Source organism: Palaemon carinicauda, chromosome 23 (assembly GCF_036898095.1).
Source record: "Palaemon carinicauda isolate YSFRI2023 chromosome 23, ASM3689809v2, whole genome shotgun sequence".
In the NCBI taxonomy this organism is placed as follows: domain Eukaryota; kingdom Metazoa; phylum Arthropoda; class Malacostraca; order Decapoda; family Palaemonidae; genus Palaemon; species Palaemon carinicauda.
This window is the reverse complement of record NC_090747.1, coordinates 41,374,331-41,386,830: the sequence shown is the minus strand read 5'-3', so window position 1 is coordinate 41,386,830 and position 12,500 is coordinate 41,374,331.

Here is a 12,500-nt window from a genome sequence, read left to right as displayed (position 1 = left end):
AAGTCTTTGTAACAAAAACACGTGAAATATATAGTTAATCCTTAAAAATTACGTAAAGATACATATACTGATTTGAATAACGAATACAATAAGATTAATGATGAATGTTGTATGTATTTTACATAACAATATCCTGACCGGGATTTACTCACTTCAATCTATTGCTGTTAACATACCTTCTTAAATATATGGTTTAAAGGTATCCACACTGTTTGGGTTTGACCTGTTTGTCGAGTAAACGTTATCTGGTTTATTTTTCTTTTCGACCTCTCTTGATTGTTTCTTTCTTTTTGAATTCTGGGAAGTTGAATTATACTTAATCACCTGACTGACTGCTTTCTGTTGGTTCGACAAACATTCCTTACTGATATGGCCTCTCTTGCCAGACTTAAAACACAATATTAACCTTCTGCACGTCTTCCACGATACTTGAATGAGGATGATTCAACGATTGTTGCTCTGGTACTATCACATTCTTTTTGGGGACAGTACCAGTGTTACTTCCGCTGTAAGTATTGAACTTGTTCACATAGTTACTACAGAATTGGTTTCCAGGTTCGGCGAATACTAGACACTTGGTCGTAGTGACACACTGATAATATAATCTTCATTCAGCGAAACTTCCTCATCCAATTTCTTCACCTCTCTCTCTCTTCTCTCAAGTACGTTAGAATATGTTCAGGAACTTCTGGTAGATACAGTTCTAGCATTATCAATACTTCTAAATCAGCCATCTCTATCAAGTTAGCAGCCTTTATCCATTTTTTTAAATATTGTCGTACCTGATAAGCACAATCAAGGAGAGTCATTTCCTTGTCCTGCCACAAACGTCGGAAATTTCCCTCATAATATTCAGGGGTCATCTGGTACACTTGCAGCACGCTCCTTTTCCCTTCTTGATACGCCTTCCTCTGGTCCTGAGATAAGGAAAGGTATGCACAGCAGCCCCTACCGAAGACCACACTCTGCACTAACACTGACCATTTATCTTTGGGCCATTGCACTGTCGATGCAACCGTTTCAAAATGATCGAAGAATTCACCAGGAGCTTCTTCTGTGAGTCTTGGGTCTACCCTCTGGGCATCCCATGCAATAAACAAGGAATCTTGCATAGCAGGGGTCGCCTGTGTCTGTTTTATCGACTTTCCATGGGCGTTCAACAGCTCCAACTCCCTCGCATGTAGTGCATTCTCTCTAGTTTCTTCCTTCTCCTTTTCTTTTCGTTAGCTCTCTTTATCTTCTCGTTCCTCCTCTTTTTCTTCTCGTTCTCTCTCTTGTTCTTCTATTCTCCTCGCATGTTGTGCGTCTTCTACCTATCTTTCTTCCTGTCTTGCTTCTATTTCCTTCCCGTGTCGTGCTTCTGCCATTATCATAAACTTGATCAAATTCTCTTCTGCTGCCATTTTTTGTATCTCAGCCTCAACATCCCTATCTGCTTTAATGTCTTTAGTTTATAGGTCAACTGGTCCTTGCTATGCTACAGTCTTCCTCAGCTATCTCCAGCAGTTCACAAGCTGCTAAAATATATATTTTTTGATAACTTTCCCGAGTTTATCAACACTTCTTAGGCTAAACACTTGATTTGGGCTTTAACCATTCCACTCGTTGCATGGCCCCCACATGCAATTAGAATACAGAGCAACTGAGCTTTAGTTCCAATAGCATATGATAATTCCTGAACATTTTGGTTATTTAAAAACTCTTGGATATTGAACTGTACCATCATGTACTGTAACAGGTTATTTTTCACCGCTCCAAATAACATATCCTAACAATATACAAAATTCTATCAACAATAATTTGTTAAAAAACTTTGATAAAAACAGGGTCCTGTTATCTCCAATATTTAAAACACACTCGCTTGGTCCTAAGCGTCAGGGCACCAAAATTGTATTATATGAAGGCTCCTGGGTCTAGGCACCCAAAAAATTGTATATTATGGTCACATACTTTGGAACCAAAATATAATATAATATATATCACAACTTGCGAGCCATAAAAACTCTCGAGTTCCTCATTCACCTTTTTTTCACATTAAATCTATGACACTTGAAAATATTAACACATGAGCTCTATGACAGTTAAATAACTCCCAGACAGCAATATGAAAAACCCTGAATATCCAAGGGTCTTTAAAATACAAATACACTCAAAACAACACTGGGCAATTATTATAACGATTTATTCAAAACCACATCTTACCTAGATTCTTTAACAAGATACGAGCAAGTAATTGAAATAATACACTCTTCACGAAAATAAATATATTCTATATAAATTACAACACTTTTAGAGAATTTATATAAATACAAAAAATAAATCATTCAAAATATTAAGTCTGAACAAAACTTATATTAAGCTCTGAAAGTTTAATAATTACTTGACTCAAAATATTAAATCTGAATAAACCTTAGACTAAGAGAAAAGAAATGATACCTTTGCAAATTATACAATAACTTGTTTTAATTGAAATAAAATTTTACACACTACTTCATTACTCTTAACACACAATGAATATAGTTAACCCGATGACGATACAAATACCTTTCATATTACTACAGAGTTAGTTAATGAAACTCTAAGAGAATTTTTATCAATACTCAATTTTTAAAACAATACTCTGAGAGGCTTGTGAGATAGAGAGGGGAAGATGGCTCTGACTTAAGACTGGAATTCTTTATCTCATCTAATGATCCCTGGGGTCGGTATATATATGGAACATAGCTACTTCCAGAAGATTCTAATAGATCTGGAAGTACGAGGGGTGGGGGGTTGTCTTAACAGTGATGCCATAAAAATGTTTCAAAAGACGAACCGGGTTTTCAGGAAACTCTCATTCTCTGCTGCTCCGCCAACCCACCATTAAAAAAATTAAAAAAAAGATAACATCTAACACCAAGATTTTCGAGATTCTTCCATAGCAAATGGCAAACTAAAAATTGCGTATTTTCTCTGAAACATGATGCAATACCTCATAAAAATATAAAAACATTTATATAAGCCCTTGTTCCTATCTCATATGGTCACATAACACCCTCAGACAGGTTACGTAAGACCTCCTAACAAATATATGTGAAATAAAAGTAAATTCTTAAAAATAATGTAAATTCACATATAGTGACTTGAATAACTAATTCAATGAGATTGAAGACGAAAGTCTAATGTTATTTACAAAATTACCTTATACCTACACGAGAGGAAGTCATCATAAGAGCTGGTTATTCACATCTGCAACCCACAAAGGAAAACAAAAACTAAAAATCATCAATAAACTACTGTATTTACTCTACACTAGACCAGATTCAGTGGATCGATGTCCAGTTTTGCATTAAGGGCATTGCTTGCTCATGCAACAAAGCAGATTATGTTCTCGTAGCATTCTTGGAGGACACGTTCCCGGAAATAGAAAATTGGCTTCGAGACCAAGGATCACCCCAATAGCGTACGACGCCCTCGAAACATACCTCTTGGAGCAGAACGCACCATCACATACTACCCGTATACCTAAACTTTTTCAGCTCTCTCAACATCTGTCGGGGGATCAAAAGGCTTTGCTCTTCTCAGGAAAACGACCAGTATCACTCGCCTGCAACCTTCCGCAGACATCTCTCCTCGTGAAGTGAATCTACTTCATGGTCTTTGTGTAAATTGAATGCTCAGACCTTTACGTGCTGCCCTGAGGACCCATGTGAAGATAGAAGGCGACCTTATGGACAGCGACTCCATCACCTTCAAGACTACAACATCCACGGAAGATTTTTTCAAAAACATTATTATTATTATTATTATTATTATTATTATTATTATTATTATCATTATTATATTTATTATTATTATTGTTAAACTATTCAAGAGAAGTAATAAATAAGATATATAAAACATGTTAAGATCAGTTAAAACGTTAAAATAAATCTGTCATATATAAGGGGAGAATTATGTAAAAATGTCCAACATAAACACATTTGCAGAAAATTTTTACTTTTTAAGAAGCGTAAAGGTTATCATTAACTTGTTTTGAAATAATTTTTGTCATATTTTCATCTTGGAAGGGAGAATCAGTGACTGACTTCTCCCTGACGATGAAGTTGGTTTGAAGGATATATTCCATTCGTTATTTTCACCTTTTCAGTAGGTTTTTATCATCATTTTTCACTTTGGTATTGCATTCTTGAGATTCAAGGTACCCATGCTTGCATTCTTTTCCTCTTGTGATATTTTCGTATTTTTTACATTCACTTCTTACCTGGACAACTAAATATTTTCTACCTTACGAAAAATTTTCCTCACAAATATTGACTTGTATATATGAATATTTGGATTTGTTGTGCCCTTTTTTTATGGTATTTTTAGAAAACTTATTTTCCTTTATTTTCTAAATATATATGGGTGAAATATAACTGGTTGTTATTCAACTTTTCAGACGTTTTTAGCATTCATAAAAGTATCTTAGACAAGAAATATGAAGCAACATGAAGATGTAGACTTTTGACAATTTCAATTTTTTGGGAGCTGTGTCAACATTGACCCAACCTCACCTGAACCGGTTGGTGAAATAATCAAATTATCAAGGGTTAAACGGTATCCTGAAATAAACTATATTTACTAGCCCACCATATCACCTGTCCCCAATCACAATGAGAGCCTTTGGGCCATTATGTTCCAAAGAAGGGGACAGCATTGCCCTTCAAACAAATCACTTACAAATCAACCACTGTACATCTGCGTAGAAATCCATGAAAAGAACCAAGATATGTGTAAATTTGGTGGAATAAGGTGTAAGGAGATTAATTTCTGTATTCAACAATTAGTTAATAACAAATTATATTGAATATACATTTTATTTTTGATTTTACAGTATTGACAAGTAAATAAAAGTTGCATGGACAGCAATCTACTAATTTTTTTTTTTTTTGTTCTTTTTTTTCCAAAGGATTAGATTAAGAAGAGTTTGTCAAATAATGATAACATATCATTTGTATTTGCTTAAGAAAGATAATTACATATATAATACCCTTATAAGATGTCGGGAAGCCAGAAAACTTTAAATCAATCAATCAATCAGTCAATGAGATTAGGATTCAATGATAATAAGTTTCAACGAATTCCTACTGAGCAAGTTGAAAAATTCTTGTATATTAAGTAAATATGTATAAAGTTCATGATAATAGAAACTAATTTAAGAAAAAATCGCGTTTACATCCATTCTGATTTTTTTTTTTTTTTTTTTTTTTTTTTTTTTTTTTTTTTTTTTAAAGGCTGTAAGGTATATTTCTTAGATTTGTAAGCTAGGCTTAGCAATGCAGCCAATGCTAAACGTTCATATAACTTGGATTTGAATATATTTCTTACACCATCCTGTGCCTTATATTTACCTTAATTAGATGCTAAATTGTTTTTTGTTTTTTCTTTTGCAGTTCATCAATAAAAAAAATCCTAATAACTTTCAATATAAGGGTATACAAGTAGAAAATCAATTTACAAATTCCATTCGGATAATGCTTAAACAGTTGCTTCCCGCTGCCATTCAATGATGTCACATTGTGAGTAGCAGATGTTTCTACGGTGAAATTCCGTTTCTTCTCTTCCAATAAAAAATTATTGAACGAACATTGATAGATCACTTTGGAAATACCTTCTATGGTTGTATAGCCTATCACTGATACTTATTATCCGATAAAGAGTATGAAAGCAATCAGAGTAAAATATACTATCTGGCAACTCCACGAGAGTTTCTATAGGTCATTCATCTTACAACAAGTTGCAAAACTACTGTTCGAAAGCGTCAGAAATAACTGTGTTCGTCTGGTGTTTATAACTATGGCTGATGGTTGGGGGCCTGGGATCAAGGCCTTGTTAGGTGCAGGCTGGCGATAAGGGAATTAGGAGAAAGTTGCACTTCTGCCATAATACTACAAGGTTGGTGATTCATAGTTTGTATAGAAAATGTACCAATTATGGCTTGAGTAGAACTGAAGCCAAAGCTGAAGTAGAATCTGAATAGTTGGGTGGTAGAAGCAAAAATTAGAACTACCAAGTACACGCAAACTCTTTCTAGGAATATAGGTACATTTATGGTTAATACGTTATATATTATGAAAATTTCTCCTCTACAATCTTTTGATATATTTTATGCATCTGTTTGAACATTGCTTGAAAAATACATAGATAATCTTGGTAATCCTGTGTAAAACGGAAATTTCAAATTGCTTCGTTTCTATAGTTTGAAGTAATTACTATACTTTAAAAGAATTAAAACCACTTTACCATTTTTTTGTAATTGTTACAAATACCTTTGATTTGATATCTCTTCATCATATGTTAACTTTATTTTGCTTGATAGAGCTTCCAATGTAGAAAATAGTATTTTTTGTGATACTTGTTGTAGTTGCCAGTTAGTGAAGTTCGAACGCTTACTTTACAAATACAGATATCAGATGGCTATGGATAAGATGTAAAGTTTTGTTGTAATTTACTGCAACAGAAGCGAAAATATGGGAAACAAGAGGAGTTCGATATTACTCTTAACGAATAAACACTGTATGGAATATTTGGAATGGTAATTAATGAAAGATTCATTATGAAACGAACAAGACAAATCAAGATATATGACTTTATTTTCGAAAGTTATAGATCACATTCAGGAACGACTGTATATTTCCATTTAGACGTAAATAGTAATTATTTATAATGACAATTACACATAGCAAAAACTAGAGGTAAAATATTGAGGAATTGAGGAAAGTAAGCAACTCCACCTTAACCAATCCAAGTTTATAATTACAGAAACGATGCAGTCTTGCACATAAGGCGTCATAACAGAAATCTCTCTAACTGCTTTGCATTCAGAAGGGGGAAGCTTAGCAAGCTTCTAAAAGCAGGCGGTTTGCTTCCACGCAAATCTCAACCTCGTTCCAGAACTGTGTATTTCCAATCTGTGGCTGCCTTTGGGAAACGTAAGCTGGACAAATTCGTCGTATGTGATTTCACCTGCAGAGTCAAGACCACTGGAATATATATTGCCAGTTTCCGTGTTGCTTGCTTAATTCGATCAATACATCCAAGACACGAAAGATATTAGAGATTTACGTACTGGCTAAATCTGTTCTATCTATCAGAAATCGAAGTCATAAAAGTTTTTTTCTGTAAATACTCCAGTAATGAACCGTAAGTTTTCTTGTATCATTGGCCTCAGAAAAACTAATATATATATATATATATATATATATATATGATTATTTGATACTTTTCACTTCATATAATTGGAATTCTAGGGCAATGTTAATGCCAGCAGGAATTTTACATCAATTTGTTTTTGAGCTAGAATTATTTATGATATGTATATATTTCATTTAATTAATTATCTAGTTGAAATGCTTCCATTCACAAAAGAACTTAGGATAACAAATAGTATAATTTTCCCCTATAGATAATATATATATATATATTTGAACTCATGGAAATAATAATAGTTCATTGGGAAGAAAAATTAACACTTTCATTAAAGATAAAATAATAGTTATTGACTTTATTGAAAATATATTTGACTCAATTGTCACAAACAATAAACTAAAACTATAAGAAGATAGAATTATCTAGAGTTCGTATGTTTAAGCGTATTTTGTCGGATGTTCTGATGAAGTTTTGAAAGTATAATTTTTTAGTTGAGGGTGGAGAATCAAATTAGCTACGTCGTTAGACCTCCGTGAAGTTGTCTTTCATAGTAATTAGTTCTCATACATATCCTAATAATAATCCAAAAATACGGACCACATAATTATAAGATTTTATCATTCATATGTATATATATATATATACAGAGAGAGAGAGTGAGATATATATATATATATATATATGTATATATATATGTATATATATATATATATATATATAGATATATATATATATATATATATCTATATATGCATATATATATATATATACATATGTATATATATATATATATATATATATATATATATATGTATATATATAGATATATATATATATATATATATATATATATATATATATATATCTATATATATATATATATATACATATATATATATATATATATATATTTATATTTATATATATACATATATATATATATATATATATAATATATATATATATATTATGTATATATACATATATATATATATATATATATATATTTATATATATAGTATATATATATATGTGTGTGTAATGTATATATAATTACATGTTTAAAACACATGACCTAAGAGGTCATTGTGGAAGTAGGAGAGTGTGAGAAATGCCATAGTCATGTCATGAACAGGATGCGAATGCCAAACCTCACCAATGTAACATTTTTCATGAAGAGTAAACACAACCAAGCCGTGGGAAAGAGTTGTCTCTGAGAAGGGAACTAAATACCTTCCGGTATTAATGTTGTGTTTACAATAAATATTCAAGTGCTGAGATAACTAATTAAACTTTAACATCAATATGGATATTTGTAGTAGTTCTTACTTAGATGTCATACGGAATGGTCATCCGACCAAACCATCTATACTCCTGTGATGGAGATGTTAATAACTGTTTTTAAAGAATAAACTATTTTAAAGTTAACTTACCTGGACTTTACTTGAATATGTAACATACCTAGTCTAATATACAACACATTGAAGATGACATTTGATGGGAACCCAAATGTGTGTTATTAACAGTGGCACACCAATAAATGGTGGCAGCGAATAAAACTCTAAGAACCAGAGAAAGATCTTCAAGAAATCAACAGTAATGAATCTACAATTTTGACTAAGTATATACGTCCACCGAAGAAATGAAAACATTTAATACCAACAAATAAATGTTATACAAACTGAGGAACTGGATCTTCAATCAACATCCTAAGAAAACCAAGGACTGACATTCAACATTTACTAAACATTGAAGAAACATATCCAGGACGCACTACATTCAATGAAAATCGGACCGAAAACATTCACCCAAATATCAATAAGACATTCACCCAAACATCAATAAGAAGAAACAATCCAGTGAGAGAGAGAGAGGAAATGACGACATCACCCTACGCCCATATAAACCGAAGCAAAGTACATTTTCTTTATTCATTTCAGTCTTAGACAGTGAAGTGTAGTTATCACGAGTCAATTTTCCATTATTGCTGGGGTTAGTTGTTTGCTAATCTTTAATTTTCTTTCATTTAAGGAAACTGTATTCAACTTCGAATTCTCGTCTAGAATTTTTTTTTTCTCTCTGTGCTAATTCTGTTTTCTTTCAGAAGTTCTCTGGAAATATCTTTATATTAGTATCATTGTTTTGGGGGATTTTCTTATAATCTTTATCATTTAGTGCTTATGCGTTTACGCAGTGGACGTCTGTATTCATATAGATATTTTGATAGGATTGCAAGGAGTCGTAGAGATAGAAAAAGAAGTAGAGTAAACATATCGCCTCCTGTGAGCCCCACCCCTGGACCGAGTAACCCAACCCCATGACATGGTAACCCCTCTCCCATTGTGACACTAGTAAATGCTCGCTCTGAAATCCTTCCTTTTCAAGATCGGGTTAATGGGTTCTTGCCTCAGAATGTGGAGTCATCCATCGATGCCCATTTAAATGCCAAACAGATTATAGACCCATTTGTACAATTACAAGAAGTCACAAGTTTTATAGACTTTTCTAAAGGAGATGCGAGTGCGTACTTAATGGGAGTTTCATTGTAAGAAGCAGTTACATAGGATGATTTCAAAGTTAGGCTACGTGCGGTCTATGGAGGTGAGGAAGCCTTATCTGTAGTTTTAACATCAAGAAATACACTTAATGAAGCCACTATGACTCGGCTTAATGCTATTGAGAGAGCAGCTCTCATAGCCGATAGGCTGAACGAGTATCAAGACATTTTAGGTAATTCCAATTGGGTTACTAGAGATAACATCTCCGTGAAAGATTTCTTACGAAAAATGTATTTAACTTGCATGACACTTATGTTGCCTGAAGCTTTAGTGCGGTGTTTTGATAAAAAGTTAACGCCAGCAAGTACGGAATTGGATTTATATAAACCGATAAAGAAACATATGTCTAAGTGTCCTGATCTTGATCCCGTGTTTACACAAGTTTTTGTAAAGAATGAAACTAAGCCACAACAAGTAAACATAGTTCATAATAGTCAAGTTGCAGGAATGATGTGTTATAATTGCAAACGGCAAGGTCACTTGATTGCAGACTGCAGAACGAGATTCTGTTCGTTACATAATAGTTCGACTTATTCATATAGTCAGTGCTACTCGCGTAAGACACAACAGAATCCTAGAAATACACAGTCAATTCCACAGTCAGTTCCATATGGAAATAAAAAGAAAAATCCTCAGTTCAATAAGAAGAAGCAGCCAAACGTCAATGTAATTCAAAATCAGAAACAAGCAAATAGTTCTTCGAATAACGCTGATCCTGGGTCGTCAAACCAGAACTCGCAAGGTCAGACTAATTTTCAGAATGTCCAGAGCAAAGCAAATACCACATAATTAACTCCAGTGGTGAAGAGAGTGATGTTGGGTCAAGGTCATTCATGTCAACATCAGTAGTATTGAATAATCAATTTAATGTTTTATCAGATCATTGTGAGGCAATAGATTTTTCTATGAAACACACGAGCGAATTAAATAAATCAGTGCATGCTCCCATAGATTTGCAATGAATTCATACAATAATAAGCCAAAATGAGTTACGACCAACATTATATGCTGTAAATCTAGAACACAGATCATTTACATTATTTTTTGACTCTGGTAGTCCACGTAATATATCCAGTCACACTCCTAGTAAACATATTTTTAACGTATTCAATAAATTGACGGTAGCTGACCGAGCTAATGTAATGTATATATACTTACATGTTTAAAACACATGACCTAAGAGGTCATTGTGGAAGTAGGAGAGTGTGAGAAATGCCATAGTCATGTCATGAACAAGATGCGAATGCCAAACCTCAGCAATGTAACATTTTTCATGAAGAGTAGACACAACCAAGCCGTGAGAAAGAGTTGTCTCTGAGAACGGAACTAAATACCTTCCGGTATTAATGTTGTGTTTACAATAAATCATTAATTGCTGAGATAACTAATTAAACTTTAACATCAATATGGATATTTGTAGTAGTTCTTACTTAGATGTCATACGGAATGGTCATCCGACCAAACCATCTATACTCCTGTGATGGAGATGTTAATAACTGTTTTTAAAGAATAAACTATTTTAAAGTTAACTTACCTAGACTTTACTTGAAGATGTAACATACCAAGTCTAATATACAACACATTGAAGATGACATTTGATGGGAACCCAAATGTGTGTTAATAACAGTAGCACACCAATATATATATATATATATATATATATGGGTAAAGATTACGTGTTATCCTTTCTTAAGGTGACTGGGGAGTTGAAGATATATCTGTTATTATTACGTGATTAAAACGTTGAAAGGGAAAGAATCGCTTTGCTATTTTCAATCAAAGATTTTATCAAACTTTTAAATGGAAATGAAAACTCTGATATTTCATAAATAATTACTTATTTAATATTCTGGAAACCGTGGGGTGTAAATGGCGCTTTCCTGTGCCATATCTCTGACCTCAACCCAGTTCTAGATCCATTGCCTCTCGCATTGTCATCAGCCACATTCCTCAGTTTACACCTTCCTCTTCTTATCATCAGCTTACATTCAGGTACATCTTGGACTAATTTATATTCCCTTCTCAAATTATCCCCCATCCATCTCCATCTTGATAACCTAAATGTATAACTATATTCAATCATTAGTCATAAATTTTGGAGAGAGAGAGAGAGAGAGAGAGAGAGAGAGAGAGAGAGAGAGAGAGATCAAATCAGTTCATTGGAAACTAATTCTTTACTTATTTGTATTTTGTGGTTACATATCTCAATTTAATGTTATAGAAATTGTGTTAATTCGTTAATTTGTATGTAAAAGTTTTTTTCTTTTTTTTTCTTTTTTTACTTATTATATTTTCTGATAAGAACGAGAAGTTTAATATACTCTGTGATAAGGTTATGCATAAGCTACCCCCTTGGATATCACAGCAGAAAACATCAGCGGAAGAATATTTGTAACAAAAGTAAATATAAATGATTTCTTGTTAAATCAAACTAATATTTTTTTTTTATATTGATCGCCCAAAAAATAGGATATAAGGAGCCAATGCTTCTTTGAATGAACATAATGAAATTCGGTAGAAGGAGAAAAGAGAAGCCGATGTTTAATCGACAAATTTCCCAACATTGAGGGTGAAAACACTATCCAAATAAGAGTTAAACTTTTTCTTCGGACAAAGGAGTTACAGAAAGTCACCTAAAATACTAATAAAAAAAAAAAACATGGCAAACCTATCGTCGAAGGTTATTTAATTATGATTAAGAGTTAATACTTTGTCAATTCTTAATCAAACGACGTTAGTAGGTTGCTGAGATAGTGAGAGAGAACTCGAATG